At 50.1% G+C, this 27,747-nt stretch overlaps 18 non-coding genes across 18 annotated transcripts; all 18 read right to left on the bottom strand.

Moving 5' to 3' along the window:
* Positions 1 to 227: 227 nt before the first annotated feature.
* Positions 228 to 299, bottom strand: TRNAG-UCC (transfer RNA glycine (anticodon UCC)). Its single transcript has one exon. It is a non-coding gene; the product is annotated as a tRNA-Gly (tRNA).
* A 1,185-nt stretch (positions 300 to 1,484) lies between these two features.
* On the bottom strand, positions 1,485 to 1,556 carry TRNAG-UCC (transfer RNA glycine (anticodon UCC)). Its single transcript has one exon. It is a non-coding gene; the product is annotated as a tRNA-Gly (tRNA).
* Positions 1,557 to 3,986: 2,430 nt separating this feature from the next.
* TRNAG-UCC (transfer RNA glycine (anticodon UCC)) lies at positions 3,987 to 4,058 on the bottom strand. The gene has a single exon. It is a non-coding gene; the product is annotated as a tRNA-Gly (tRNA).
* A 1,174-nt stretch (positions 4,059 to 5,232) lies between these two features.
* On the bottom strand, positions 5,233 to 5,304 carry TRNAG-UCC (transfer RNA glycine (anticodon UCC)). The gene has a single exon. It is a non-coding gene; the product is annotated as a tRNA-Gly (tRNA).
* A 1,185-nt stretch (positions 5,305 to 6,489) lies between these two features.
* On the bottom strand, positions 6,490 to 6,561 carry TRNAG-UCC (transfer RNA glycine (anticodon UCC)). Its single transcript has one exon. It is a non-coding gene; the product is annotated as a tRNA-Gly (tRNA).
* Positions 6,562 to 7,746: 1,185 nt separating this feature from the next.
* TRNAG-UCC (transfer RNA glycine (anticodon UCC)) lies at positions 7,747 to 7,818 on the bottom strand. Its single transcript has one exon. It is a non-coding gene; the product is annotated as a tRNA-Gly (tRNA).
* A 1,185-nt stretch (positions 7,819 to 9,003) lies between these two features.
* On the bottom strand, positions 9,004 to 9,075 carry TRNAG-UCC (transfer RNA glycine (anticodon UCC)). The gene has a single exon. It is a non-coding gene; the product is annotated as a tRNA-Gly (tRNA).
* Positions 9,076 to 10,260: 1,185 nt separating this feature from the next.
* Positions 10,261 to 10,332, bottom strand: TRNAG-UCC (transfer RNA glycine (anticodon UCC)). The gene has a single exon. It is a non-coding gene; the product is annotated as a tRNA-Gly (tRNA).
* A 1,185-nt stretch (positions 10,333 to 11,517) lies between these two features.
* TRNAG-UCC (transfer RNA glycine (anticodon UCC)) lies at positions 11,518 to 11,589 on the bottom strand. The gene has a single exon. It is a non-coding gene; the product is annotated as a tRNA-Gly (tRNA).
* A 1,185-nt stretch (positions 11,590 to 12,774) lies between these two features.
* Positions 12,775 to 12,846, bottom strand: TRNAG-UCC (transfer RNA glycine (anticodon UCC)). Its single transcript has one exon. It is a non-coding gene; the product is annotated as a tRNA-Gly (tRNA).
* Positions 12,847 to 14,020: 1,174 nt separating this feature from the next.
* On the bottom strand, positions 14,021 to 14,092 carry TRNAG-UCC (transfer RNA glycine (anticodon UCC)). Its single transcript has one exon. It is a non-coding gene; the product is annotated as a tRNA-Gly (tRNA).
* A 1,185-nt stretch (positions 14,093 to 15,277) lies between these two features.
* On the bottom strand, positions 15,278 to 15,349 carry TRNAG-UCC (transfer RNA glycine (anticodon UCC)). Its single transcript has one exon. It is a non-coding gene; the product is annotated as a tRNA-Gly (tRNA).
* A 1,185-nt stretch (positions 15,350 to 16,534) lies between these two features.
* TRNAG-UCC (transfer RNA glycine (anticodon UCC)) lies at positions 16,535 to 16,606 on the bottom strand. Its single transcript has one exon. It is a non-coding gene; the product is annotated as a tRNA-Gly (tRNA).
* A 1,185-nt stretch (positions 16,607 to 17,791) lies between these two features.
* Positions 17,792 to 17,863, bottom strand: TRNAG-UCC (transfer RNA glycine (anticodon UCC)). Its single transcript has one exon. It is a non-coding gene; the product is annotated as a tRNA-Gly (tRNA).
* A 1,185-nt stretch (positions 17,864 to 19,048) lies between these two features.
* On the bottom strand, positions 19,049 to 19,120 carry TRNAG-UCC (transfer RNA glycine (anticodon UCC)). Its single transcript has one exon. It is a non-coding gene; the product is annotated as a tRNA-Gly (tRNA).
* A 1,185-nt stretch (positions 19,121 to 20,305) lies between these two features.
* Positions 20,306 to 20,377, bottom strand: TRNAG-UCC (transfer RNA glycine (anticodon UCC)). Its single transcript has one exon. It is a non-coding gene; the product is annotated as a tRNA-Gly (tRNA).
* Positions 20,378 to 22,823: 2,446 nt separating this feature from the next.
* On the bottom strand, positions 22,824 to 22,895 carry TRNAG-UCC (transfer RNA glycine (anticodon UCC)). Its single transcript has one exon. It is a non-coding gene; the product is annotated as a tRNA-Gly (tRNA).
* Positions 22,896 to 26,594: 3,699 nt separating this feature from the next.
* TRNAG-UCC (transfer RNA glycine (anticodon UCC)) lies at positions 26,595 to 26,666 on the bottom strand. The gene has a single exon. It is a non-coding gene; the product is annotated as a tRNA-Gly (tRNA).
* Positions 26,667 to 27,747: the final 1,081 nt, after the last annotated feature.

The following is a 27,747-nucleotide window of genomic DNA, read 5'->3' as shown; positions in this document are numbered from 1 at the left end:
CAGGGCAAGGCGAATAGGCCTTTGTCAGGCCTTCGTCAGGGCTTTGTCGGGGAGGGGCCAGGAGCCCTGCTCGCTTCAAACCCCTCACCGATAGACAGTTGCAGAAACTAGGATGCAAGAACCTTTCCTGGATGGGGTTTTGATTTTCACGAAAAGTGTGTCAGCTTTGCTTTCAGCATGAGTCTGATTTCCAAAAAATGCATTTTGAACAATTTAAAGATTTGATCTGCGTTGGCCGGGAATCGAACCCGGGTCAACTGCTTGGAAGGCAGCTATGCTCACCACTATACCACCAACGCCTGCCTGTCTGGGCTATCTGATGGAGCGGCCCTTAGAAATAAGAATAAGTCATTGGCTGGGAATGAAAAAAGCTTGCGTTTGACGCAGAAGCAGTTCGCATCATGAGGTCTTGCCGGTCAGCCCAACATTTCCCCGGGACCCCTTAAAAAAGGAGCTTGGTTTTAAGTTTGGTTTGATTGAACAGTGCATTTTGTTGGCTGGGCTGGGACCCTCTCCTATTTAGCGCAAGAGTGGAACGAGGCAGCAAGTTCAAGGAATGACATTGCATCCAGGCACTTACAGCTCTTTGTGCCCTAATGCCATGACACAAAAACATAATTTGAAAAAAGTTAGCAGAGGATGGTTTCGATCCATCGACCTCTGAGTTATGGGCCCAGCACGCTTCCGCTGCGCCACTCTGCTGGTTGGAGAACAAGAGCTTTTCTGGGCTTTTACAGCCTACAAACCGACAACCCTAGACCCAGTTTCGAGTGAAGCGGGCAGTAGGCCTTACAAAGCCAAACAACCTGCAACCACGCACTCCCATCCCATGGCCTTTTGCAGACAGGCCTCATTTCTCTAGCTCACACCCTAACTGCCAACACCCCTTCCCCTTCTCTCTCTGTCTCTCTCTCTCTGTCTCTCTCTCTCATTCTCTCTCTCTCGCAAATAGATACTTTACTTCCCAGGTGCAACAAAACAAGCCTTCTCGAGCTGGCAGATATGGGAAGGAAGGAAGGAAGGGCCAGTTTGGAAACTCAACTCAATTACCATAAATCCCCTGCTAAGGGTTATGGGAGGGAGGAATGAAGGAACTTTGCTTCAGGGAAAGGGCTGCTGCTGCTTCAGCATGTGAGGAGCGCAGCCACACGTTTCACCTTCTTCAGTATGTTGGTTTACAGGATGAGAGAGATCCTGAAACCTCACTCTAATAGGCTGAGGTGCTGTGCTCGGTGGCCTGCTGGGACCAAGGCCCGTCAGGGCAAGGCGAATAGGCCTTTGTCAGGCCTTCGTCAGGGCTTTGTCGGGGAGGGGCCAGGAGCCCTGCTCGCTTCAATCCCCTCACCGATAGACAGTTGCAGAAACTAGGATGCAAGAACCTTTCCTGGATGGGGTTTTGATTTTCACGAAAAGTGTGTCAGCTTTGCTTTCAGCATGAGTCTGATTTCCAAAAAATGCATTTTGAACAATTTAAAGATTTGATCTGCGTTGGCCGGGAATCGAACCCGGGTCAACTGCTTGGAAGGCAGCTATGCTCACCACTATACCACCAACGCCTGCCTGTCTGGGCTATCTGATGGAGCGGCCTTTAGAAATAAGAATAAGTCATTGGCTGGGAATGAAAAAAGCTTGCGTTTGACGCAGAAGCAGTTCGCATCATGAGGTCTTGCCGGTCAGCCCAACATTTCCCCGGGACCCCTTAAAAAAGGAGCTTGGTTTTAAGTTTGGTTTGATTGAACAGTGCATTTTGTTGGCTGGGCTGGGACCCTCTCCTATTTAGCGCAAGAGTGGAACGAGGCAGCAAGTTCAAGGAATGACATTGCATCCAGGCACTTACAGCTCTTTGTGCCCTAATGCCATGACACAAAAACATAATTTGAAAAAGGTTAGCAGAGGATGGTTTCGATCCATCGACCTCTGGGTTATGGGCCCAGCACGCTTCCGCTGCGCCACTCTGCTGGTTGGAGAACAAAAGCTTTTCTGGGCTTTTACAGCCTACAAACCGACAACCCTAGACCCATTTTCGAGTGAAGCGGGCAGTAGGCCTTACAAAACCAAACAACCTGCAACCACGCACTCCCATCCCATGGCCTTTTGCAGACAGGCCTCATTTCTCTAGCTCACACCCTAACTGCCAACACCCCTTCCCCTTCTCTCTCTGTCTCTCTCTCTCTGTCTCTCTCTCTCATTCTCTCTCTCTCGCAAATAGATACTTTACTTCCCAGGTGCAACAAAACAAGCCTTCTCGAGCTGGCAGATATGGGAAGGAAGGAAGGAAGGGCCAGTTTGGAAACTCAACTCAATTACCATAAATCCCCTGCTAAGGGTTATGGGAGGGAGGAATGAAGGAACTTTGCTTCAGGGAAAGGGCTGCTGCTGCTTCAGCATGTGAGGAGCGCAGCCACACGTTTCACCTTCTTCAGTATGTTGGTTTACAGGATGAGAGAGATCCTGAAACCTCACTCTAATAGGCTGAGGTGCTGTGCTCGGTGGCCTGCTGGGACCAAGGCCCGTCAGGGCAAGGCGAATAGGCCTTTGTCAGGCCTTTGTCGGGGAGGGGCCAGGAGCCCTGCTCGCTTCAATCCCCTCACCGATAGACAGTTGCAGAAACTAGGATGCAAGAACCTTTCCTGGATGGGGTTTTGATTTTCACGAAAAGTGTGTCAGCTTTGCTTTCAGCATGAGTCTGATTTCCAAAAAATGCATTTTGAACAATTTAAAGATTTGATCTGCGTTGGCCAGGAATCGAACCCGGGTCAACTGCTTGGAAGGCAGCTATGCTCACCACTATACCACCAACGCCTGCCTGTCTGGGCTATCTGATGGAGCGGCCCTTAGAAATAAGAATAAGTCATTGGCTGGGAATGAAAAAAGCTTGCGTTTGACGCAGAAGCAGTTCGCATCATGAGGTCTTGCCGGTCAGCCCAACATTTCCCCGGGACCCCTTAAAAAAGGAGCTTGGTTTTAAGTTTGGTTTGATTGAACAGTACATTTTGTTGGCTGGGCTGGGACCCTCTCCTATTTAGCGCAAGAGTGGAACGAGGCAGCAAGTTCAAGGAATGACATTGCATCCAGGCACTTACAGCTCTTTGTGCCCTAATGCCATGACACAAAAACATAATTTGAAAAAAGTTAGCAGAGGATGGTTCGATCCATCGACCTCTGGGTTATGGGCCCAGCACGCTTCCGCTGCGCCACTCTGCTGGTTGGAGAACAAGAGCTTTTCTGGGCTTTTACAGCCTACAAACCGACAACCCTAGACCCAGTTTCGAGTGAAGCGGGCAGTAGGCCTTACAAAGCCAAACAACCTGCAACCACGCACTCCCATCCCATGGCCTTTTGCAGACAGGCCTCATTTCTCTAGCTCACACCCTAACTGCCAACACCCCTTCCCCTTCTCTCTCTGTCTCTCTCTCTCTGTCTCTCTCTCTCATTCTCTCTCTCTCGCAAATAGATACTTTACTTCCCAGGTGCAACAAAACAAGCCTTCTCGAGCTGGCAGATATGGGAAGGAAGGAAGGAAGGGCCAGTTTGGAAACTCAACTCAATTACCATAAATCCCCTGCTAAGGGTTATGGGAGGGAGGAATGAAGGAACTTTGCTTCAGGGAAAGGGCTGCTGCTGCTTCAGCATGTGAGGAGCGCAGCCACACGTTTCACCTTCTTCAGTATGTTGGTTTACAGGATGAGAGAGATCCTGAAACCTCACTCTAATAGGCTGAGGTGCTGTGCTCGGTGGCCTGCTGGGACCAAGGCCCGTCAGGGCAAGGCGAATAGGCCTTTGTCAGGCCTTCGTCAGGGCTTTGTCGGGGAGGGGCCAGGAGCCCTGCTCGCTTCAATCCCCTCACCGATAGACAGTTGCAGAAACTAGGATGCAAGAACCTTTCCTGGATGGGGTTTTGATTTTCACGAAAAGTGTGTCAGCTTTGCTTTCAGCATGAGTCTGATTTCCAAAAAATGCATTTTGAACAATTTAAAGATTTGATCTGCGTTGGCCGGGATTCGAACCCGGGTCAACTGCTTGGAAGGCAGCTATGCTCACCACTATACCACCAACGCCTGCCTGTCTGGGCTATCTGATGGAGCGGCCTTTAGAAATAAGAATAAGTCATTGGCTGGGAATGAAAAAAGTTTGCGTTTGACGCAGAAGCAGTTCGCATCATGAGGTCTTGCCGGTCAGCCCAACATTTCCCCGGGACCCCTTAAAAAAGGAGCTTGGTTTTAAGTTTGGTTTGATTGAACAGTGCATTTTGTTGGCTGGGCTGGGACCCTCTCCTATTTAGCGCAAGAGTGGAACGAGGCAGCAAGTTCAAGGAATGACATTGCATCCAGGCACTTACAGCTCTTTGTGCCCTAATGCCATGACACAAAAACATAATTTGAAAAAGGTTAGCAGAGGATGGTTTCGATCCATCGACCTCTGGGTTATGGGCCCAGCACGCTTCCGCTGCGCCACTCTGCTGGTTGGAGAACAAAAGCTTTTCTGGGCTTTTACAGCCTACAAACCGACAACCCTAGACCCATTTTCGAGTGAAGCGGGCAGTAGGCCTTACAAAACCAAACAACCTGCAACCACGCACTCCCATCCCATGGCCTTTTGCAGACAGGCCTCATTTCTCTAGCTCACACCCTAACTGCCAACACCCCTTCCCCTTCTCTCTCTGTCTCTCTCTCTCTGTCTCTCTCTCTCATTCTCTCTCTCTCGCAAATAGATACTTTACTTCCCAGGTGCAACAAAACAAGCCTTCTCGAGCTGGCAGATATGGGAAGGAAGGAAGGAAGGGCCAGTTTGGAAACTCAACTCAATTACCATAAATCCCCTGCTAAGGGTTATGGGAGGGAGGAATGAAGGAACTTTGCTTCAGGGAAAGGGCTGCTGCTGCTTCAGCATGTGAGGAGCGCAGCCACACGTTTCACCTTCTTCAGTATGTTGGTTTACAGGATGAGAGAGATCCTGAAACCTCACTCTAATAGGCTGAGGTGCTGTGCTCGGTGGCCTGCTGGGACCAAGGCCCGTCAGGGCAAGGCGAATAGGCCTTTGTCAGGCCTTTGTCGGGGAGGGGCCAGGAGCCCTGCTCGCTTCAATCCCCTCACCGATAGACAGTTGCAGAAACTAGGATGCAAGAACCTTTCCTGGATGGGGTTTTGATTTTCACGAAAAGTGTGTCAGCTTTGCTTTCAGCATGAGTCTGATTTCCAAAAAATGCATTTTGAACAATTTAAAGATTTGATCTGCGTTGGCCGGGAATCGAACCCGGGTCAACTGCTTGGAAGGCAGCTATGCTCACCACTATACCACCAACGCCTGCCTGTCTGGGCTATCTGATGGAGCGGCCCTTAGAAATAAGAATAAGTCATTGGCTGGGAATGAAAAAAGCTTGCGTTTGACGCAGAAGCAGTTCGCATCATGAAGTCTTGCCGGTCAGCCCAACATTTCCCCGGGACCCATTAAAAAAGGAGCTTGGTTTTAAGTTTGGTTTGATTGAACAGTACATTTTGTTGGCTGGGCTGGGACCCTCTCCTATTTAGCGCAAGAGTGGAACGAGGCAGCAAGTTCAAGGAATGACATTGCATCCAGGCACTTACAGCTCTTTGTGCCCTAATGCCATGACACAAAAACATAATTTGAAAAAAGTTAGCAGAGGATGGTTTCGATCCATCGACCTCTGGGTTATGGGCCCAGCACGCTTCCGCTGCGCCACTCTGCTGGTTGGAGAACAAGAGCTTTTCTGGGCTTTTACAGCCTACAAACCGACAACCCTAGACCCAGTTTCGAGTGAAGCGGGCAGTAGGCCTTACAAAGCCAAACAACCTGCAACCACGCACTCCCATCCCATGGCCTTTTGCAGACAGGCCTCATTTCTCTAGCTCACACCCTAACTGCCAACACCCCTTCCCCTTCTCTCTCTGTCTCTCTCTCTCTGTCTCTCTCTCTCATTCTCTCTCTCTCGCAAATAGATACTTTACTTCCCAGGTGCAACAAAACAAGCCTTCTCGAGCTGGCAGATATGGGAAGGAAGGAAGGAAGGGCCAGTTTGGAAACTCAACTCAATTACCATAAATCCCCTGCTAAGGGTTATGGGAGGGAGGAATGAAGGAACTTTGCTTCAGGGAAAGGGCTGCTGCTGCTTCAGCATGTGAGGAGCGCAGCCACACGTTTCACCTTCTTCAGTATGTTGGTTTACAGGATGAGAGAGATCCTGAAACCTCACTCTAATAGGCTGAGGTGCTGTGCTCGGTGGCCTGCTGGGACCAAGGCCCGTCAGGGCAAGGCGAATAGGCCTTTGTCAGGCCTTCGTCAGGGCTTTGTCGGGGAGGGGCCAGGAGCCCTGCTCGCTTCAATCCCCTCACCGATAGACAGTTGCAGAAACTAGGATGCAAGAACCTTTCCTGGATGGGGTTTTGATTTTCACGAAAAGTGTGTCAGCTTTGCTTTCAGCATGAGTCTGATTTCCAAAAAATGCATTTTGAACAATTTAAAGATTTGATCTGCGTTGGCCGGGAATCGAACCCGGGTCAACTGCTTGGAAGGCAGCTATGCTCACCACTATACCACCAACGCCTGCCTGTCTGGGCTATCTGATGGAGCGGCCCTTAGAAATAAGAATAAGTCATTGGCTGGGAATGAAAAAAGCTTGCGTTTGACGCAGAAGCAGTTCGCATCATGAGGTCTTGCCGGTCAGCCCAACATTTCCCCGGGACCCCTTAAAAAAGGAGCTTGGTTTTAAGTTTGGTTTGATTGAACAGTACATTTTGTTGGCTGGGCTGGGACCCTCTCCTATTTAGCGCAAGAGTGGAACGAGGCAGCAAGTTCAAGGAATGACATTGCATCCAGGCACTTACAGCTCTTTGTGCCCTAATGCCATGACACAAAAACATAATTTGAAAAAAGTTAGCAGAGGATGGTTTCGATCCATCGACCTCTGGGTTATGGGCCCAGCACGCTTCCGCTGCGCCACTCTGCTGGTTGGAGAACAAGAGCTTTTCTGGGCTTTTACAGCCTACAAACCGACAACCCTAGACCCAGTTTCGAGTGAAGCGGGCAGTAGGCCTTACAAAGCCAAACAACCTGCAACCACGCACTCCCATCCCATGGCCTTTTGCAGACAGGCCTCATTTCTCTAGCTCACACCCTAACTGCCAACACCCCTTCCCCTTCTCTCTCTGTCTCTCTCTCTCTGTCTCTCTCTCTCATTCTCTCTCTCTCGCAAATAGATACTTTACTTCCCAGGTGCAACAAAACAAGCCTTCTCGAGCTGGCAGATATGGGAAGGAAGGAAGGAAGGGCCAGTTTGGAAACTCAACTCAATTACCATAAATCCCCTGCTAAGGGTTATGGGAGGGAGGAATGAAGGAACTTTGCTTCAGGGAAAGGGCTGCTGCTGCTTCAGCATGTGAGGAGCGCAGCCACACGTTTCACCTTCTTCAGTATGTTGGTTTACAGGATGAGAGAGATCCTGAAACCTCACTCTAATAGGCTGAGGTGCTGTGCTCGGTGGCCTGCTGGGACCAAGGCCCGTCAGGGCAAGGCGAATAGGCCTTTGTCAGGCCTTCGTCAGGGCTTTGTCGGGGAGGGGCCAGGAGCCCTGCTCGCTTCAATCCCCTCACCGATAGACAGTTGCAGAAACTAGGATGCAAGAACCTTTCCTGGATGGGGTTTTGATTTTCACGAAAAGTGTGTCAGCTTTGCTTTCAGCATGAGTCTGATTTCCAAAAAATGCATTTTGAACAATTTAAAGATTTGATCTGCGTTGGCCGGGAATCGAACCCGGGTCAACTGCTTGGAAGGCAGCTATGCTCACCACTATACCACCAACGCCTGCCTGTCTGGGCTATCTGATGGAGCGGCCCTTAGAAATAAGAATAAGTCATTGGCTGGGAATGAAAAAAGCTTGCGTTTGACGCAGAAGCAGTTCGCATCATGAGGTCTTGCCGGTCAGCCCAACATTTCCCCGGGACCCCTTAAAAAAGGAGCTTGGTTTTAAGTTTGGTTTGATTGAACAGTACATTTTGTTGGCTGGGCTGGGACCCTCTCCTATTTAGCGCAAGAGTGGAACGAGGCAGCAAGTTCAAGGAATGACATTGCATCCAGGCACTTACAGCTCTTTGTGCCCTAATGCCATGACACAAAAACATAATTTGAAAAAAGTTAGCAGAGGATGGTTTCAATCCATCGACCTCTGGGTTATGGGCCCAGCACGCTTCCGCTGCGCCACTCTGCTGGCTGGAGAACAAGAGCTTTTCTGGGCTTTTACAGCCTACAAACCGACAACCCTAGACCCAGTTTCGAGTGAAGCGGGCAGTAGGCCTTACAAAGCCAAACAACCTGCAACCACGCACTCCCATCCCATGGCCTTTTGCAGACAGGCCTCATTTCTCTAGCTCACACCCTAACTGCCAACACCCCTTCCCCTTCTCTCTCTGTCTCTCTCTCTCTGTCTCTCTCTCTCATTCTCTCTCTCTCGCAAATAGATACTTTACTTCCCAGGTGCAACAAAACAAGCCTTCTCGAGCTGGCAGATATGGGAAGGAAGGAAGGAAGGGCCAGTTTGGAAACTCAACTCAATTACCATAAATCCCCTGCTAAGGGTTATGGGAGGGAGGAATGAAGGAACTTTGCTTCAGGGAAAGGGCTGCTGCTGCTTCAGCATGTGAGGAGCGCAGCCACACGTTTCACCTTCTTCAGTATGTTTGTTTACAGGATGAGAGAGATCCTGAAACCTCACTCTAATAGGCTGAGGTGCTGTGCTCGGTGGCCTGCTGGGACCAAGGCCCGTCAGGGCAAGGCGAATAGGCCTTTGTCAGGCCTTCGTCAGGGCTTTGTCGGGGAGGGGCCAGGAGCCCTGCTCGCTTCAATCCCCTCACCGATAGACAGTTGCAGAAACTAGGATGCAAGAACCTTTCCTGGATGGGGTTTTGATTTTCACGAAAAGTGTGTCAGCTTTGCTTTCAGCATGAGTCTGATTTCCAAAAAATGCATTTTGAACAATTTAAAGATTTGATCTGCGTTGGCCGGGAATCGAACCCGGGTCAACTGCTTGGAAGGCAGCTATGCTCACCACTATACCACCAACGCCTGCCTGTCTGGGCTATCTGATGGAGCGGCCTTTAGAAATAAGAATAAGTCATTGGCTGGGAATGAAAAAAGCTTGCGTTTGACGCAGAAGCAGTTCGCATCATGAGGTCTTGCCGGTCAGCCCAACATTTCCCCGGGACCCCTTAAAAAAGGAGCTTGGTTTTAAGTTTGGTTTGATTGAACAGTGCATTTTGTTGGCTGGGCTGGGACCCTCTCCTATTTAGCGCAAGAGTGGAACGAGGCAGCAAGTTCAAGGAATGACATTGCATCCAGGCACTTACAGCTCTTTGTGCCCTAATGCCATGACACAAAAACATAATTTGAAAAAAGTTAGCAGAGGATGGTTTCGATCCATCGACCTCTGGGTTATGGGCCCAGCACGCTTCCGCTGCGCAACTCTGCTGGTTGGAGAACAAAAGCTTTTCTGGGCTTTTACAGCCTACAAACCGACAACCCTAGACCCATTTTCGAGTGAAGCGGGCAGTAGGCCTTACAAAGCCAAACAACCTGCAACCACGCACTCCCATCCCATGGCCTTTTGCAGACAGGCCTCATTTCTCTAGCTCACACCCTAACTGCCAACACCCCTTCCCCTTCTCTCTCTGTCTCTCTCTCTCTGTCTCTCTCTCTCATTCTCTCTCTCTCGCAAATAGATACTTTACTTCCCAGGTGCAACAAAACAAGCCTTCTCGAGCTGGCAGATATGGGAAGGAAGGAAGGAAGGGCCAGTTTGGAAACTCAACTCAATTACCATAAATCCCCTGCTAAGGGTTATGGGAGGGAGGAATGAAGGAACTTTGCTTCAGGGAAAGGGCTGCTGCTGCTTCAGCATGTGAGGAGCGCAGCCACACGTTTCACCTTCTTCAGTATGTTGGTTTACAGGATGAGAGAGATCCTGAAACCTCACTCTAATAGGCTGAGGTGCTGTGCTCGGTGGCCTGCTGGGACCAAGGCCCGTCAGGGCAAGGCGAATAGGCCTTTGTCAGGCCTTCGTCAGGGCTTTGTCGGGGAGGGGCCAGGAGCCCTGCTCGCTTCAATCCCCTCACCGATAGACAGTTGCAGAAACTAGGATGCAAGAACCTTTCCTGGATGGGGTTTTGATTTTCACGAAAAGTGTGTCAGCTTTGCTTTCAGCATGAGTCTGATTTCCAAAAAATGCATTTTGAACAATTTAAAGATTTGATCTGCGTTGGCCGGGAATCGAACCCGGGTCAACTGCTTGGAAGGCAGCTATGCTCACCACTATACCACCAACGCCTGCCTGTCTGGGCTATCTGATGGAGCGGCCCTTAGAAATAAGAATAAGTCATTGGCTGGGAATGAAAAAAGCTTGCGTTTGACGCAGAAGCAGTTCGCATCATGAGGTCTTGCCGGTCAGCCCAACATTTCCCCGGGACCCCTTAAAAAAGGAGCTTGGTTTTAAGTTTGGTTTGATTGAACAGTACATTTTGTTGGCTGGGCTGGGACCCTCTCCTATTTAGCGCAAGAGTGGAACGAGGCAGCAAGTTCAAGGAATGACATTGCATCCAGGCACTTACAGCTCTTTGTGCCCTAATGCCATGACACAAAAACATAATTTGAAAAAAGTTAGCAGAGGATGGTTTCGATCCATCGACCTCTGGGTTATGGGCCCAGCACGCTTCCGCTGCGCCACTCTGCTGGTTGGAGAACAAGAGCTTTTCTGGGCTTTTACAGCCTACAAACCGACAACCCTAGACCCAGTTTCGAGTGAAGCGGGCAGTAGGCCTTACAAAGCCAAACAACCTGCAACCACGCACTCCCATCCCATGGCCATTTGCAGACAGGCCTCATTTCTCTAGCTCACACCCTAACTGCCAACACCCCTTCCCCTTCTCTCTCTGTCTCTCTCTCTCTGTCTCTCTCTCTCATTCTCTCTCTCTCGCAAATAGATACTTTACTTCCCAGGTGCAACAAAACAAGCCTTCTCGAGCTGGCAGATATGGGAAGGAAGGAAGGAAGGGCCAGTTTGGAAACTCAACTCAATTACCATAAATCCCCTGCTAAGGGTTATGGGAGGGAGGAATGAAGGAACTTTGCTTCAGGGAAAGGGCTGCTGCTGCTTCAGCATGTGAGGAGCGCAGCCACACGTTTCACCTTCTTCAGTATGTTGGTTTACAGGATGAGAGAGATCCTGAAACCTCACTCTAATAGGCTGAGGTGCTGTGCTCGGTGGCCTGCTGGGACCAAGGCCCGTCAGGGCAAGGCGAATAGGCCTTTGTCAGGCCTTCGTCAGGGCTTTGTCGGGGAGGGGCCAGGAGCCCTGCTCGCTTCAATCCCCTCACCGATAGACAGTTGCAGAAACTAGGATGCAAGAACCTTTCCTGGATGGGGTTTTGATTTTCACGAAAAGTGTGTCAGCTTTGCTTTCAGCATGAGTCTGATTTCCAAAAAATGCATTTTGAACAATTTAAAGATTTGATCTGCGTTGGCCGGGAATCGAACCCGGGTCAACTGCTTGGAAGGCAGCTATGCTCACCACTATACCACCAACGCCTGCCTGTCTGGGCTATCTGATGGAGCGGCCCTTAGAAATAAGAATAAGTCATTGGCTGGGAATGAAAAAAGCTTGCGTTTGACGCAGAAGCAGTTCGCATCATGAGGTCTTGCCGGTCAGCCCAACATTTCCCCGGGACCCCTTAAAAAAGGAGCTTGGTTTTAAGTTTGGTTTGATTGAACAGTACATTTTGTTGGCTGGGCTGGGACCCTCTCCTATTTAGCGCAAGAGTGGAACGAGGCAGCAAGTTCAAGGAATGACATTGCATCCAGGCACTTACAGCTCTTTGTGCCCTAATGCCATGACACAAAAACATAATTTGAAAAAAGTTAGCAGAGGATGGTTTCGATCCATCGACCTCCTGGTTATGGGCCCAGCACGCTTCCGCTGCGCCACTCTGCTGGTTGGAGAACAAGAGCTTTTCTGGGCTTTTACAGCCTACAAACCGACAACCCTAGACCCAGTTTCGAGTGAAGCGGGCAGTAGGCCTTACAAAGCCAAACAACCTGCAACCACGCACTCCCATCCCATGGCCTTTTGCAGACAGGCCTCATTTCTCTAGCTCACACCCTAACTGCCAACACCCCTTCCCCTTCTCTCTCTGTCTCTCTCTCTCTGTCTCTCTCTCTCATTCTCTCTCTCTCGCAAATAGATACTTTACTTCCCAGGTGCAACAAAACAAGCCTTCTCGAGCTGGCAGATATGGGAAGGAAGGAAGGAAGGGCCAGTTTGGAAACTCAACTCAATTACCATAAATCCCCTGCTAAGGGTTATGGGAGGGAGGAATGAAGGAACTTTGCTTCAGGGAAAGGGCTGCTGCTGCTTCAGCATGTGAGGAGCGCAGCCACACGTTTCACCTTCTTCAGTATGTTGGTTTACAGGATGAGAGAGATCCTGAAACCTCACTCTAATAGGCTGAGGTGCTGTGCTCGGTGGCCTGCTGGGACCAAGGCCCGTCAGGGCAAGGCGAATAGGCCTTTGTCAGGCCTTCGTCAGGGCTTTGTCGGGGAGGGGCCAGGAGCCCTGCTCGCTTCAATCCCCTCACCGATAGACAGTTGCAGAAACTAGGATGCAAGAACCTTTCCTGGATGGGGTTTTGATTTTCACGAAAAGTGTGTCAGCTTTGCTTTCAGCATGAGTCTGATTTCCAAAAAATGCATTTTGAACAATTTAAAGATTTGATCTGCGTTGGCCGGGAATCGAACCCGGGTCAACTGCTTGGAAGGCAGCTATGCTCACCACTATACCACCAACGCCTGCCTGTCTGGGCTATCTGATGGAGCGGCCTTTAGAAATAAGAATAAGTCATTGGCTGGGAATGAAAAAAGCTTGCGTTTGACGCAGAAGCAGTTCGCATCATGAGGTCTTGCCGGTCAGCCCAACATTTCCCCGGGACCCCTTAAAAAAGGAGCTTGGTTTTAAGTTTGGTTTGATTGAACAGTGCATTTTGTTGGCTGGGCTGGGACCCTCTCCTATTTAGCGCAAGAGTGGAACGAGGCAGCAAGTTCAAGGAATGACATTGCATCCAGGCACTTACAGCTCTTTGTGCCCTAATGCCATGACACAAAAACATAATTTGAAAAAGGTTAGCAGAGGATGGTTTCGATCCATCGACCTCTGGGTTATGGGCCCAGCACGCTTCCGCTGCGCCACTCTGCTGGTTGGAGAACAAAAGCTTTTCTGGGCTTTTACAGCCTACAAACCGACAACCCTAGACCCATTTTCGAGTGAAGCGGGCAGTAGGCCTTACAAAACCAAACAACCTGCAACCACGCACTCCCATCCCATGGCCTTTTGCAGACAGGCCTCATTTCTCTAGCTCACACCCTAACTGCCAACACCCCTTCCCCTTCTCTCTCTGTCTCTCTCTCTCTGTCTCTCTCTCTCATTCTCTCTCTCTCGCAAATAGATACTTTACTTCCCAGGTGCAACAAAACAAGCCTTCTCGAGCTGGCAGATATGGGAAGGAAGGAAGGAAGGGCCAGTTTGGAAACTCAACTCAATTACCATAAATCCCCTGCTAAGGGTTATGGGAGGGAGGAATGAAGGAACTTTGCTTCAGGGAAAGGGCTGCTGCTGCTTCAGCATGTGAGGAGCGCAGCCACACGTTTCACCTTCTTCAGTATGTTGGTTTACAGGATGAGAGAGATCCTGAAACCTCACTCTAATAGGCTGAGGTGCTGTGCTCGGTGGCCTGCTGGGACCAAGGCCCGTCAGGGCAAGGCGAATAGGCCTTTGTCAGGCCTTTGTCGGGGAGGGGCCAGGAGCCCTGCTCGCTTCAATCCCCTCACCGATAGACAGTTGCAGAAACTAGGATGCAAGAACCTTTCCTGGATGGGGTTTTGATTTTCACGAAAAGTGTGTCAGCTTTGCTTTCAGCATGAGTCTGATTTCCAAAAAATGCATTTTGAACAATTTAAAGATTTGATCTGCGTTGGCCGGGAATCGAACCCGGGTCAACTGCTTGGAAGGCAGCTATGCTCACCACTATACCACCAACGCCTGCCTGTCTGGGCTATCTGATGGAGCGGCCCTTAGAAATAAGAATAAGTCATTGGCTGGGAATGAAAAAAGCTTGCGTTTGACGCAGAAGCAGTTCGCATCATGAAGTCTTGCCGGTCAGCCCAACATTTCCCCGGGACCCATTAAAAAAGGAGCTTGGTTTTAAGTTTGGTTTGATTGAACAGTACATTTTGTTGGCTGGGCTGGGACCCTCTCCTATTTAGCGCAAGAGTGGAACGAGGCAGCAAGTTCAAGGAATGACATTGCATCCAGGCACTTACAGCTCTTTGTGCCCTAATGCCATGACACAAAAACATAATTTGAAAAAAGTTAGCAGAGGATGGTTTCGATCCATCGACCTCTGGGTTATGGGCCCAGCACGCTTCCGCTGCGCCACTCTGCTGGTTGGAGAACAAGAGCTTTTCTGGGCTTTTACAGCCTACAAACCGACAACCCTAGACCCAGTTTCGAGTGAAGCGGGCAGTAGGCCTTACAAAGCCAAACAACCTGCAACCACGCACTCCCATCCCATGGCCTTTTGCAGACAGGCCTCATTTCTCTAGCTCACACCCTAACTGCCAACACCCCTTCCCCTTCTCTCTCTGTCTCTCTCTCTCTGTCTCTCTCTCTCATTCTCTCTCTCTCGCAAATAGATACTTTACTTCCCAGGTGCAACAAAACAAGCCTTCTCGAGCTGGCAGATATGGGAAGGAAGGAAGGAAGGGCCAGTTTGGAAACTCAACTCAATTACCATAAATCCCCTGCTAAGGGTTATGGGAGGGAGGAATGAAGGAACTTTGCTTCAGGGAAAGGGCTGCTGCTGCTTCAGCATGTGAGGAGCGCAGCCACACGTTTCACCTTCTTCAGTATGTTGGTTTACAGGATGAGAGAGATCCTGAAACCTCACTCTAATAGGCTGAGGTGCTGTGCTCGGTGGCCTGCTGGGACCAAGGCCCGTCAGGGCAAGGCGAATAGGCCTTTGTCAGGCCTTCGTCAGGGCTTTGTCGGGGAGGGGCCAGGAGCCCTGCTCGCTTCAATCCCCTCACCGATAGACAGTTGCAGAAACTAGGATGCAAGAACCTTTCCTGGATGGGGTTTTGATTTTCACGAAAAGTGTGTCAGCTTTGCTTTCAGCATGAGTCTGATTTCCAAAAAATGCATTTTGAACAATTTAAAGATTTGATCTGCGTTGGCCGGGAATCGAACCCGGGTCAACTGCTTGGAAGGCAGCTATGCTCACCACTATACCACCAACGCCTGCCTGTCTGGGCTATCTGATGGAGCGGCCCTTAGAAATAAGAATAAGTCATTGGCTGGGAATGAAAAAAGCTTGCGTTTGACGCAGAAGCAGTTCGCATCATGAGGTCTTGCCGGTCAGCCCAACATTTCCCCGGGACCCCTTAAAAAAGGAGCTTGGTTTTAAGTTTGGTTTGATTGAACAGTACATTTTGTTGGCTGGGCTGGGACCCTCTCCTATTTAGCGCAAGAGTGGAACGAGGCAGCAAGTTCAAGGAATGACATTGCATCCAGGCACTTACAGCTCTTTGTGCCCTAATGCCATGACACAAAAACATAATTTGAAAAAAGTTAGCAGAGGATGGTTTCGATCCATCGACCTCTGGGTTATGGGCCCAGCACGCTTCCGCTGCGCCACTCTGCTGGTTGGAGAACAAGAGCTTTTCTGGGCTTTTACAGCCTACAAACCGACAACCCTAGACCCAGTTTCGAGTGAAGCGGGCAGTAGGCCTTACAAAGCCAAACAACCTGCAACCACGCACTCCCATCCCATGGCCTTTTGCAGACAGGCCTCATTTCTCTAGCTCACACCCTAACTGCCAACACCCCTTCCCCTTCTCTCTCTGTCTCTCTCTCTCTGTCTCTCTCTCTCATTCTCTCTCTCTCGCAAATAGATACTTTACTTCCCAGGTGCAACAAAACAAGCCTTCTCGAGCTGGCAGATATGGGAAGGAAGGAAGGAAGGGCCAGTTTGGAAACTCAACTCAATTACCATAAATCCCCTGCTAAGGGTTATGGGAGGGAGGAATGAAGGAACTTTGCTTCAGGGAAAGGGCTGCTGCTGCTTCAGCATGTGAGGAGCGCAGCCACACGTTTCACCTTCTTCAGTATGTTGGTTTACAGGATGAGAGAGATCCTGAAACCTCACTCTAATAGGCTGAGGTGCTGTGCTCGGTGGCCTGCTGGGACCAAGGCCCGTCAGGGCAAGGCGAATAGGCCTTTGTCAGGCCTTCGTCAGGGCTTTGTCGGGGAGGGGCCAGGAGCCCTGCTCGCTTCAATCCCCTCACCGATAGACAGTTGCAGAAACTAGGATGCAAGAACCTTTCCTGGATGGGGTTTTGATTTTCACGAAAAGTGTGTCAGCTTTGCTTTCAGCATGAGTCTGATTTCCAAAAAATGCATTTTGAACAATTTAAAGATTTGATCTGCGTTGGCCGGGAATCGAACCCGGGTCAACTGCTTGGAAGGCAGCTATGCTCACCACTATACCACCAACGCCTGCCTGTCTGGGCTATCTGATGGAGCGGCCCTTAGAAATAAGAATAAGTCATTGGCTGGGAATGAAAAAAGCTTGCGTTTGACGCAGAAGCAGTTCGCATCATGAGGTCTTGCCGGTCAGCCCAACATTTCCCCGGGACCCCTTAAAAAAGGAGCTTGGTTTTAAGTTTGGTTTGATTGAACAGTACATTTTGTTGGCTGGGCTGGGACCCTCTCCTATTTAGCGCAAGAGTGGAACGAGGCAGCAAGTTCAAGGAATGACATTGCATCCAGGCACTTACAGCTCTTTGTGCCCTAATGCCATGACACAAAAACATAATTTGAAAAAAGTTAGCAGAGGATGGTTTCGATCCATCGACCTCTGGGTTATGGGCCCAGCACGCTTCCGCTGCGCCACTCTGCTGGCTGGAGAACAAGAGCTTTTCTGGGCTTTTACAGCCTACAAACCGACAACCCTAGACCCAGTTTCGAGTGAAGCGGGCAGTAGGCCTTACAAAGCCAAACAACCTGCAACCACGCACTCCCATCCCATGGCCTTTTGCAGACAGGCCTCATTTCTCTAGCTCACACCCTAACTGCCAACACCCCTTCCCCTTCTCTCTCTGTCTCTCTCTCTCTGTCTCTCTCTCTCATTCTCTCTCTCTCGCAAATAGATACTTTACTTCCCAGGTGCAACAAAACAAGCCTTCTCGAGCTGGCAGATATGGGAAGGAAGGAAGGAAGGGCCAGTTTGGAAACTCAACTCAATTACCATAAATCCCCTGCTAAGGGTTATGGGAGGGAGGAATGAAGGAACTTTGCTTCAGGGAAAGGGCTGCTGCTGCTTCAGCATGTGAGGAGCGCAGCCACACGTTTCACCTTCTTCAGTATGTTTGTTTACAGGATGAGAGAGATCCTGAAACCTCACTCTAATAGGCTGAGGTGCTGTGCTCGGTGGCCTGCTGGGACCAAGGCCCGTCAGGGCAAGGCGAATAGGCCTTTGTCAGGCCTTCGTCAGGGCTTTGTCGGGGAGGGGCCAGGAGCCCTGCTCGCTTCAATCCCCTCACCGATAGACAGTTGCAGAAACTAGGATGCAAGAACCTTTCCTGGATGGGGTTTTGATTTTCACGAAAAGTGTGTCAGCTTTGCTTTCAGCATGAGTCTGATTTCCAAAAAATGCATTTTGAACAATTTAAAGATTTGATCTGCGTTGGCCGGGAATCGAACCCGGGTCAACTGCTTGGAAGGCAGCTATGCTCACCACTATACCACCAACGCCTGCCTGTCTGGGCTATCTGATGGAGCGGCCTTTAGAAATAAGAATAAGTCATTGGCTGGGAATGAAAAAAGCTTGCGTTTGACGCAGAAGCAGTTCGCATCATGAGGTCTTGCCGGTCAGCCCAACATTTCCCCGGGACCCCTTAAAAAAGGAGCTTGGTTTTAAGTTTGGTTTGATTGAACAGTGCATTTTGTTGGCTGGGCTGGGACCCTCTCCTATTTAGCGCAAGAGTGGAACGAGGCAGCAAGTTCAAGGAATGACATTGCATCCAGGCACTTACAGCTCTTTGTGCCCTAATGCCATGACACAAAAACATAATTTGAAAAAAGTTAGCAGAGGATGGTTTCGATCCATCGACCTCTGGGTTATGGGCCCAGCACGCTTCCGCTGCGCAACTCTGCTGGTTGGAGAACAAAAGCTTTTCTGGGCTTTTACAGCCTACAAACCGACAACCCTAGACCCATTTTCGAGTGAAGCGGGCAGTAGGCCTTACAAAGCCAAACAACCTGCAACCACGCACTCCCATCCCATGGCCTTTTGCAGACAGGCCTCATTTCTCTAGCTCACACCCTAACTGCCAACACCCCTTCCCCTTCTCTCTCTGTCTCTCTCTCTCTGTCTCTCTCTCTCATTCTCTCTCTCTCGCAAATAGATACTTTACTTCCCAGGTGCAACAAAACAAGCCTTCTCGAGCTGGCAGATATGGGAAGGAAGGAAGGAAGGGCCAGTTTGGAAACTCAACTCAATTACCATAAATCCCCTGCTAAGGGTTATGGGAGGGAGGAATGAAGGAACTTTGCTTCAGGGAAAGGGCTGCTGCTGCTTCAGCATGTGAGGAGCGCAGCCACACGTTTCACCTTCTTCAGTATGTTGGTTTACAGGATGAGAGAGATCCTGAAACCTCACTCTAATAGGCTGAGGTGCTGTGCTCGGTGGCCTGCTGGGACCAAGGCCCGTCAGGGCAAGGCGAATAGGCCTTTGTCAGGCCTTCGTCAGGGCTTTGTCGGGGAGGGGCCAGGAGCCCTGCTCGCTTCAATCCCCTCACCGATAGACAGTTGCAGAAACTAGGATGCAAGAACCTTTCCTGGATGGGGTTTTGATTTTCACGAAAAGTGTGTCAGCTTTGCTTTCAGCATGAGTCTGATTTCCAAAAAATGCATTTTGAACAATTTAAAGATTTGATCTGCGTTGGCCGGGAATCGAACCCGGGTCAACTGCTTGGAAGGCAGCTATGCTCACCACTATACCACCAACGCCTGCCTGTCTGGGCTATCTGATGGAGCGGCCCTTAGAAATAAGAATAAGTCATTGGCTGGGAATGAAAAAAGCTTGCGTTTGACGCAGAAGCAGTTCGCATCATGAGGTCTTGCCGGTCAGCCCAACATTTCCCCGGGACCCCTTAAAAAAGGAGCTTGGTTTTAAGTTTGGTTTGATTGAACAGTACATTTTGTTGGCTGGGCTGGGACCCTCTCCTATTTAGCGCAAGAGTGGAACGAGGCAGCAAGTTCAAGGAATGACATTGCATCCAGGCACTTACAGCTCTTTGTGCCCTAATGCCATGACACAAAAACATAATTTGAAAAAAGTTAGCAGAGGATGGTTTCGATCCATCGACCTCTGGGTTATGGGCCCAGCACGCTTCCGCTGCGCCACTCTGCTGGTTGGAGAACAAGAGCTTTTCTGGGCTTTTACAGCCTACAAACCGACAACCCTAGACCCAGTTTCGAGTGAAGCGGGCAGTAGGCCTTACAAAGCCAAACAACCTGCAACCACGCACTCCCATCCCATGGCCATTTGCAGACAGGCCTCATTTCTCTAGCTCACACCCTAACTGCCAACACCCCTTCCCCTTCTCTCTCTGTCTCTCTCTCTCTGTCTCTCTCTCTCATTCTCTCTCTCTCGCAAATAGATACTTTACTTCCCAGGTGCAACAAAACAAGCCTTCTCGAGCTGGCAGATATGGGAAGGAAGGAAGGAAGGGCCAGTTTGGAAACTCAACTCAATTACCATAAATCCCCTGCTAAGGGTTATGGGAGGGAGGAATGAAGGAACTTTGCTTCAGGGAAAGGGCTGCTGCTGCTTCAGCATGTGAGGAGCGCAGCCACACGTTTCACCTTCTTCAGTATGTTGGTTTACAGGATGAGAGAGATCCTGAAACCTCACTCTAATAGGCTGAGGTGCTGTGCTCGGTGGCCTGCTGGGACCAAGGCCCGTCAGGGCAAGGCGAATAGGCCTTTGTCAGGCCTTCGTCAGGGCTTTGTCGGGGAGGGGCCAGGAGCCCTGCTCGCTTCAATCCCCTCACCGATAGACAGTTGCAGAAACTAGGATGCAAGAACCTTTCCTGGATGGGGTTTTGATTTTCACGAAAAGTGTGTCAGCTTTGCTTTCAGCATGAGTCTGATTTCCAAAAAATGCATTTTGAACAATTTAAAGATTTGATCTGCGTTGGCCGGGAATCGAACCCGGGTCAACTGCTTGGAAGGCAGCTATGCTCACCACTATACCACCAACGCCTGCCTGTCTGGGCTATCTGATGGAGCGGCCCTTAGAAATAAGAATAAGTCATTGGCTGGGAATGAAAAAAGCTTGCGTTTGACGCAGAAGCAGTTCGCATCATGAGGTCTTGCCGGTCAGCCCAACATTTCCCCGGGACCCCTTAAAAAAGGAGCTTGGTTTTAAGTTTGGTTTGATTGAACAGTACATTTTGTTGGCTGGGCTGGGACCCTCTCCTATTTAGCGCAAGAGTGGAACGAGGCAGCAAGTTCAAGGAATGACATTGCATCCAGGCACTTACAGCTCTTTGTGCCCTAATGCCATGACACAAAAACATAATTTGAAAAAAGTTAGCAGAGGATGGTTTCGATCCATCGACCTCCTGGTTATGGGCCCAGCACGCTTCCGCTGCGCCACTCTGCTGGTTGGAGAACAAGAGCTTTTCTGGGCTTTTACAGCCTACAAACCGACAACCCTAGACCCAGTTTCGAGTGAAGCGGGCAGTAGGCCTTACAAAGCCAAAAAACCTGCAACCACGCACTCCCATCCCATGGCCTTTTGCAGACAGGCCTCATTTCTCTAGCTCACACCCTAACTGCCAACACCCCTTCCCCTTCTCTCTCTGTCTCTCTCTCTCTGTCTCTCTCTCTCATTCTCTCTCTCTCGCAAATAGATACTTTACTTCCCAGGTGCAACAAAACAAGCCTTCTCGAGCTGGCAGATATGGGAAGGAAGGAAGGAAGGGCCAGTTTGGAAACTCAACTCAATTACCATAAATCCCCTGCTAAGGGTTATGGGAGGGAGGAATGAAGGAACTTTGCTTCAGGGAAAGGGCTGCTGCTGCTTCAGCATGTGAGGAGCGCAGCCACACGTTTCACCTTCTTCAGTATGTTGGTTTACAGGATGAGAGAGATCCTGAAACCTCACTCTAATAGGCTGAGGTGCTGTGCTCGGTGGCCTGCTGGGACCAAGGCCCGTCAGGGCAAGGCGAATAGGCCTTTGTCAGGCCTTCGTCAGGGCTTTGTCGGGGAGGGGCCAGGAGCCCTGCTCGCTTCAATCCCCTCACCGATAGACAGTTGCAGAAACTAGGATGCAAGAACCTTTCCTGGATGGGGTTTTGATTTTCACGAAAAGTGTGTCAGCTTTGCTTTCAGCATGAGTCTGATTTCCAAAAAATGCATTTTGAACAATTTAAAGATTTGATCTGCTTTGGCCGGGAATCGAACCCGGGTCAACTGCTTGGAAGGCAGCTATGCTCACCACTATACCACCAACGCCTGCCTGTCTGGGCTATCTGATGGAGCGGCCCTTAGAAATAAGAATAAGTCATTGGCTGGGAATGAAAAAAGCTTGCGTTTGACGCAGAAGCAGTTCGCATCATGAGGTCTTGCCGGTCAGCCCAACATTTCCCCGGGACCCCTTAAAAAAGGAGCTTGGTTTTAAGTTTGGTTTGATTGAACAGTACATTTTGTTGGCTGGGCTGGGACCCTCTCCTATTTAGCGCAAGAGTGGAACGAGGCAGCAAGTTCAAGGAATGACATTGCATCCAGGCACTTACAGCTCTTTGTGCCCTAATGCCATGACACAAAAACATAATTTGAAAAAAGTTAGCAGAGGATGGTTTCGATCCATCGACCTCTGGGTTATGGGCCCAGCACGCTTCCGCTGCGCCACTCTGCTGGTTGGAGAACAAGAGCTTTTCTGGGCTTTTACAGCCTACAAACCGACAACCCTAGACCCAGTTTCGAGTGAAGCGGGCAGTAGGCCTTACAAAGCCAAACAACCTGCAACCACGCACTCCCATCCCATGGCCTTTTGCAGACAGGCCTCATTTCTCTAGCTCACACCCTAACTGCCAACACCCCTTCCCCTTCTCTCTCTGTCTCTCTCTCTCTGTCTCTCTCTCTCATTCTCTCTCTCTCGCAAATAGATACTTTACTTCCCAGGTGCAACAAAACAAGCCTTCTCGAGCTGGCAGATATGGGAAGGAAGGAAGGAAGGAAGGGCCAGTTTGGAAACTCAACTCAATTACCATAAATCCCCTGCTAAGGGTTATGGGAGGGAGGAATGAAGGAACTTTGCTTCAGGGAAAGGGCTGCTGCTGCTTCAGCATGTGAGGAGCGCAGCCACACGTTTCACCTTCTTCAGTATGTTGGTTTACAGGATGAGAGAGATCCTGAAACCTCACTCTAATAGGCTGAGGTGCTGTGCTCGGTGGCCTGCTGGGACCAAGGCCCGTCAGGGCAAGGCGAATAGGCCTTTGTCAGGCCTTCGTCAGGGCTTTGTCGGGGAGGGGCCAGGAGCCCTGCTCGCTTCAATCCCCTCACCGATAGACAGTTGCAGAAACTAGGATGCAAGAACCTTTCCTGGATGGGGTTTTGATTTTCACGAAAAGTGTGTCAGCTTTGCTTTCAGCATGAGTCTGATTTCCAAAAAATGCATTTTGAACAATTTAAAGATTTGATCTGCGTTGGCCGGGAATCGAACCCGGGTCAACTGCTTGGAAGGCAGCTATGCTCACCACTATACCACCAACGCCTGCCTGTCTGGGCTATCTGATGGAGCGGCCCTTAGAAATAAGAATAAGTCATTGGCTGGGAATGAAAAAAGCTTGCGTTTGACGCAGAAGCAGTTCGCATCATGAGGTCTTGCCGGTCAGCCCAACATTTCCCCGGGACCCCTTAAAATAGGAGCTTGGTTTTAAGTTTGGTTTGATTGAACAGTACATTTTGTTGGCTGGGCTGGGACCCTCTCCTATTTAGCGCAAGAGTGGAACGAGGCAGCAAGTTCAAGGAATGACATTGCATCCAGGCACTTACAGCTCTTTGTGCCCTAATGCCATGACACAAAAACATAATTTGAAAAAAGTTAGCAGAGGATGGTTTCGATCCATCGACCTCTGGGTTATGGGCCCAGCACGCTTCCGCTGCGCCACTCTGCTGGTTGGAGAACAAGAGCTTTTCTGGGCTTTTACAGCCTACAAACCGACAACCCTAGACCCAGTTTCGAGTGAAGCGGGCAGTAGGCCTTACAAAGCCAAACAACCTGCAACCACGCACTCCCATCCCATGGCCTTTTGCAGACAGGCCTCATTTCTCTAGCTCACACCCTAACTGCCAACACCCCTTCCCCTTCTCTCTCTGTCTCTCTCTCTCTGTCTCTCTCTCTCATTCTCTCTCTCTCGCAAATAGATACTTTACTTCCCAGGTGCAACAAAACAAGCCTTCTCGAGCTGGCAGATATGGGAAGGAAGGAAGGAAGGGCCAGTTTGGAAACTCAACTCAATTACCATAAATCCCCTGCTAAGGGTTATGGGAGGGAGGAATGAAGGAACTTTGCTTCAGGGAAAGGGCTGCTGCTGCTTCAGCATGTGAGGAGCGCAGCCACACGTTTCACCTTCTTCAGTATGTTGGTTTACAGGATGAGAGAGATCCTGAAACCTCACTCTAATAGGCTGAGGTGCTGTGCTCGGTGGCCTGCTGGGACCAAGGCCCGTCAGGGCAAGGCGAATAGGCCTTTGTCAGGCCTTCGTCAGGGCTTTGTCGGGGAGGGGCCAGGAGCCCTGCTCGCTTCAATCCCCTCACCGATAGACAGTTGCAGAAACTAGGATGCAAGAACCTTTCCTGGATGGGGTTTTGATTTTCACGAAAAGTGTGTCAGCTTTGCTTTCAGCATGAGTCTGATTTCCAAAAAATGCATTTTGAACAATTTAAAGATTTGATCTGCGTTGGCCGGGAATCGAACCCAGGTCAACTGCTTGGAAGGCAGCTATGCTCACCACTATACCACCAACGCCTGCCTGTCTGGGCTATCTGATGGAGCGGCCCTTAGAAATAAGAATAAGTCATTGGCTGGGAATGAAAAAAGCTTGCGTTTGACGCAGAAGCAGTTCGCATCATGAGGTCTTGCCGGTCAGCCCAACATTTCCCCGGGACCCCTTAAAAAAGGAGCTTGGTTTTAAGTTTGGTTTGATTGAACAGTACATTTTGTTGGCTGGGCTGGGACCCTCTCCTATTTAGCGCAAGAGTGGAACGAGGCAGCAAGTTCAAGGAATGACATTGCATCCAGGCACTTACAGCTCTTTGTGCCCTAATGCCATGACACAAAAACATAATTTGAAAAAAGTTAGCAGAGGATGGTTTCGATCCATCGACCTCTGGGTTATGGGCCCAGCACGCTTCCGCTGCGCCACTCTGCTGGTTGGAGCACAAGAGCTTTTCTGGGCTTTTACAGCCTACAAACCGACAACCCTAGACCCAGTTTCGAGTGAAGCGGGCAGTAGGCCTTACAAAGCCAAACAACCTGCAACCACGCACTCCCATCCCATGGCCTTTTGCAGACAGGCCTCATTTCTCTAGCTCACACCCTAACTGCCAACACCCCTTCCCCTTCTCTCTCTGTCTCTCTCTCTCTGTCTCTCTCTCTCATTCTCTCTCTCTCGCAAATAGATACTTTACTTCCCAGGTGCAACAAAACAAGCCTTCTCGAGCTGGCAGATATGGGAAGGAAGGAAGGAAGGGCCAGTTTGGAAACTCAACTCAATTACCATAAATCCCCTGCTAAGGGTTATGGGAGGGAGGAATGAAGGAACTTTGCTTCAGGGAAAGGGCTGCTGCTGCTTCAGCATGTGAGGAGCGCAGCCACACGTTTCACCTTCTTCAGTATGTTGGTTTACAGGATGAGAGAGATCCTGAAACCTCACTCTAATAGGCTGAGGTGCTGTGCTCGGTGGCCTGCTGGGACCAAGGCCCGTCAGGGCAAGGCGAATAGGCCTTTGTCAGGCCTTCGTCAGGGCTTTGTCGGGGAGGGGCCAGGAGCCCTGCTCGCTTCAATCCCCTCACCGATAGACAGTTGCAGAAACTAGGATGCAAGAACCTTTCCTGGATGGGGTTTTGATTTTCACGAAAAGTGTGTCAGCTTTGCTTTCAGCATGAGTCTGATTTCCAAAAAATGCATTTTGAACAATTTAAAGATTTGATCTGCGTTGGCCGGGAATCGAACCCAGGTCAACTGCTTGGAAGGCAGCTATGCTCACCACTATACCACCAACGCCTGCCTGTCTGGGCTATCTGATGGAGCGGCCCTTAGAAATAAGAATAAGTCATTGGCTGGGAATGAAAAAAGCTTGCGTTTGACGCAGAAGCAGTTCGCATCATGAGGTCTTGCCGGTCAGCCCAACATTTCCCCGGGACCCCTTAAAAAAGGAGCTTGGTTTTAAGTTTGGTTTGATTGAACAGTACATTTTGTTGGCTGGGCTGGGACCCTCTCCTATTTAGCGCAAGAGTGGAACGAGGCAGCAAGTTCAAGGAATGACATTGCATCCAGGCACTTACAGCTCTTTGTGCCCTAATGCCATGACACAAAAACATAATTTGAAAAAAGTTAGCAGAGGATGGTTTCGATCCATCGACCTCTGGGTTATGGGCCCAGCACGCTTCCGCTGCGCCACTCTGCTGGTTGGAGCACAAGAGCTTTTCTGGGCTTTTACAGCCTACAAACCGACAACCCTAGACCCAGTTTCGAGTGAAGCGGGCAGTAGGCCTTACAAAGCCAAACAACCTGCAACCACGCACTCCCATCCCATGGCCTTTTGCAGACAGGCCTCATTTCTCTAGCTCACACCCTAACTGCCAACACCCCTTCCCCTTCTCTCTCTGTCTCTCTCTCTCTGTCTCTCTCTCTCATTCTCTCTCTCTCGCAAATAGATACTTTACTTCCCAGGTGCAACAAAACAAGCCTTCTCGAGCTGGCAGATATGGGAAGGAAGGAAGGAAGGGCCAGTTTGGAAACTCAACTCAATTACCATAAATCCCCTGCTAAGGGTTATGGGAGGGAGGAATGAAGGAACTTTGCTTCAGGGAAAGGGCTGCTGCTGCTTCAGCATGTGAGGAGCGCAGCCACACGTTTCACCTTCTTCAGTATGTTGGTTTACAGGATGAGAGAGATCCTGAAACCTCACTCTAATAGGCTGAGGTGCTGTGCTCGGTGGCCTGCTGGGACCAAGGCCCGTCAGGGCAAGGCGAATAGGCCTTTGTCAGGCCTTCGTCAGGGCTTTGTCGGGGAGGGGCCAGGAGCCCTGCTCGCTTCAATCCCCTCACCGATAGACAGTTGCAGAAACTAGGATGCAAGAACCTTTCCTGGATGGGGTTTTGATTTTCACGAAAAGTGTGTCAGCTTTGCTTTCAGCATGAGTCTGATTTCCAAAAAATGCATTTTGAACAATTTAAAGATTTGATCTGCGTTGGCCGGGAATCGAACCCGGGTCAACTGCTTGGAAGGCAGCTATGCTCACCACTATACCACCAACGCCTGCCTGTCTGGGCTATCTGATGGAGCGGCCCTTAGAAATAAGAATAAGTCATTGGCTGGGAATGAAAAAAGCTTGCGTTTGACGCAGAAGCAGTTCGCATCATGAGGTCTTGCCGGTCAGCCCAACATTTCCCCGGGACCCCTTAAAAAAGGAGCTTGGTTTTAAGTTTGGTTTGATTGAACAGTACATTTTGTTGGCTGGGCTGGGACCCTCTCCTATTTAGCGCAAGAGTGGAACGAGGCAGCAAGTTCAAGGAATGACATTGCATCCAGGCACTTACAGCTCTTTGTGCCCTAATGCCATGACACAAAAACATAATTTGAAAAAAGTTAGCAGAGGATGGTTTCGATCCATCGACCTCTGGGTTATGGGCCCAGCACGCTTCCGCTGCGCCACTCTGCTGGTTGGAGAACAAGAGCTTTTCTGGGCTTTTACAGCCTACAAACCGACAACCCTAGACCCAGTTTCGAGTGAAGCGGGCAGTAGGCCTTACAAAGCCAAACAACCTGCAACCACGCACTCCCATCCCATGGCCTTTTGCAGACAGGCCTCATTTCTCTAGCTCACACCCTAACTGCCAACACCCCTTCCCCTTCTCTCTCTGTCTCTCTCTCTCTGTCTCTCTCTCTCATTCTCTCTCTCTCGCAAATAGATACTTTACTTCCCAGGTGCAACAAAACAAGCCTTCTCGAGCTGGCAGATATGGGAAGGAAGGAAGGAAGGGCCAGTTTGGAAACTCAACTCAATTACCATAAATCCCCTGCTAAGGGTTATGGGAGGGAGGAATGAAGGAACTTTGCTTCAGGGAAAGGGCTGCTGCTGCTTCAGCATGTGAGGAGCGCAGCCACACGTTTCACCTTCTTCAGTATGTTGGTTTACAGGATGAGAGAGATCCTGAAACCTCACTCTAATAGGCTGAGGTGCTGTGCTCGGTGGCCTGCTGGGACCAAGGCCCGTCAGGGCAAGGCGAATAGGCCTTTGTCAGGCCTTCGTCAGGGCTTTGTCGGGGAGGGGCCAGGAGCCCTGCTCGCTTCAATCCCCTCACCGATAGACAGTTGCAGAAACTAGGATGCAAGAACC

This window comes from Ambystoma mexicanum, chromosome 6q (assembly GCF_040938575.1).
Source record: "Ambystoma mexicanum isolate Mex_15411 chromosome 6q, UKY_AmexF1_1, whole genome shotgun sequence".
Taxonomy (NCBI): domain Eukaryota; kingdom Metazoa; phylum Chordata; class Amphibia; order Caudata; family Ambystomatidae; genus Ambystoma; species Ambystoma mexicanum.
This window is presented reverse-complemented; position numbering and strand designations above follow the sequence as displayed.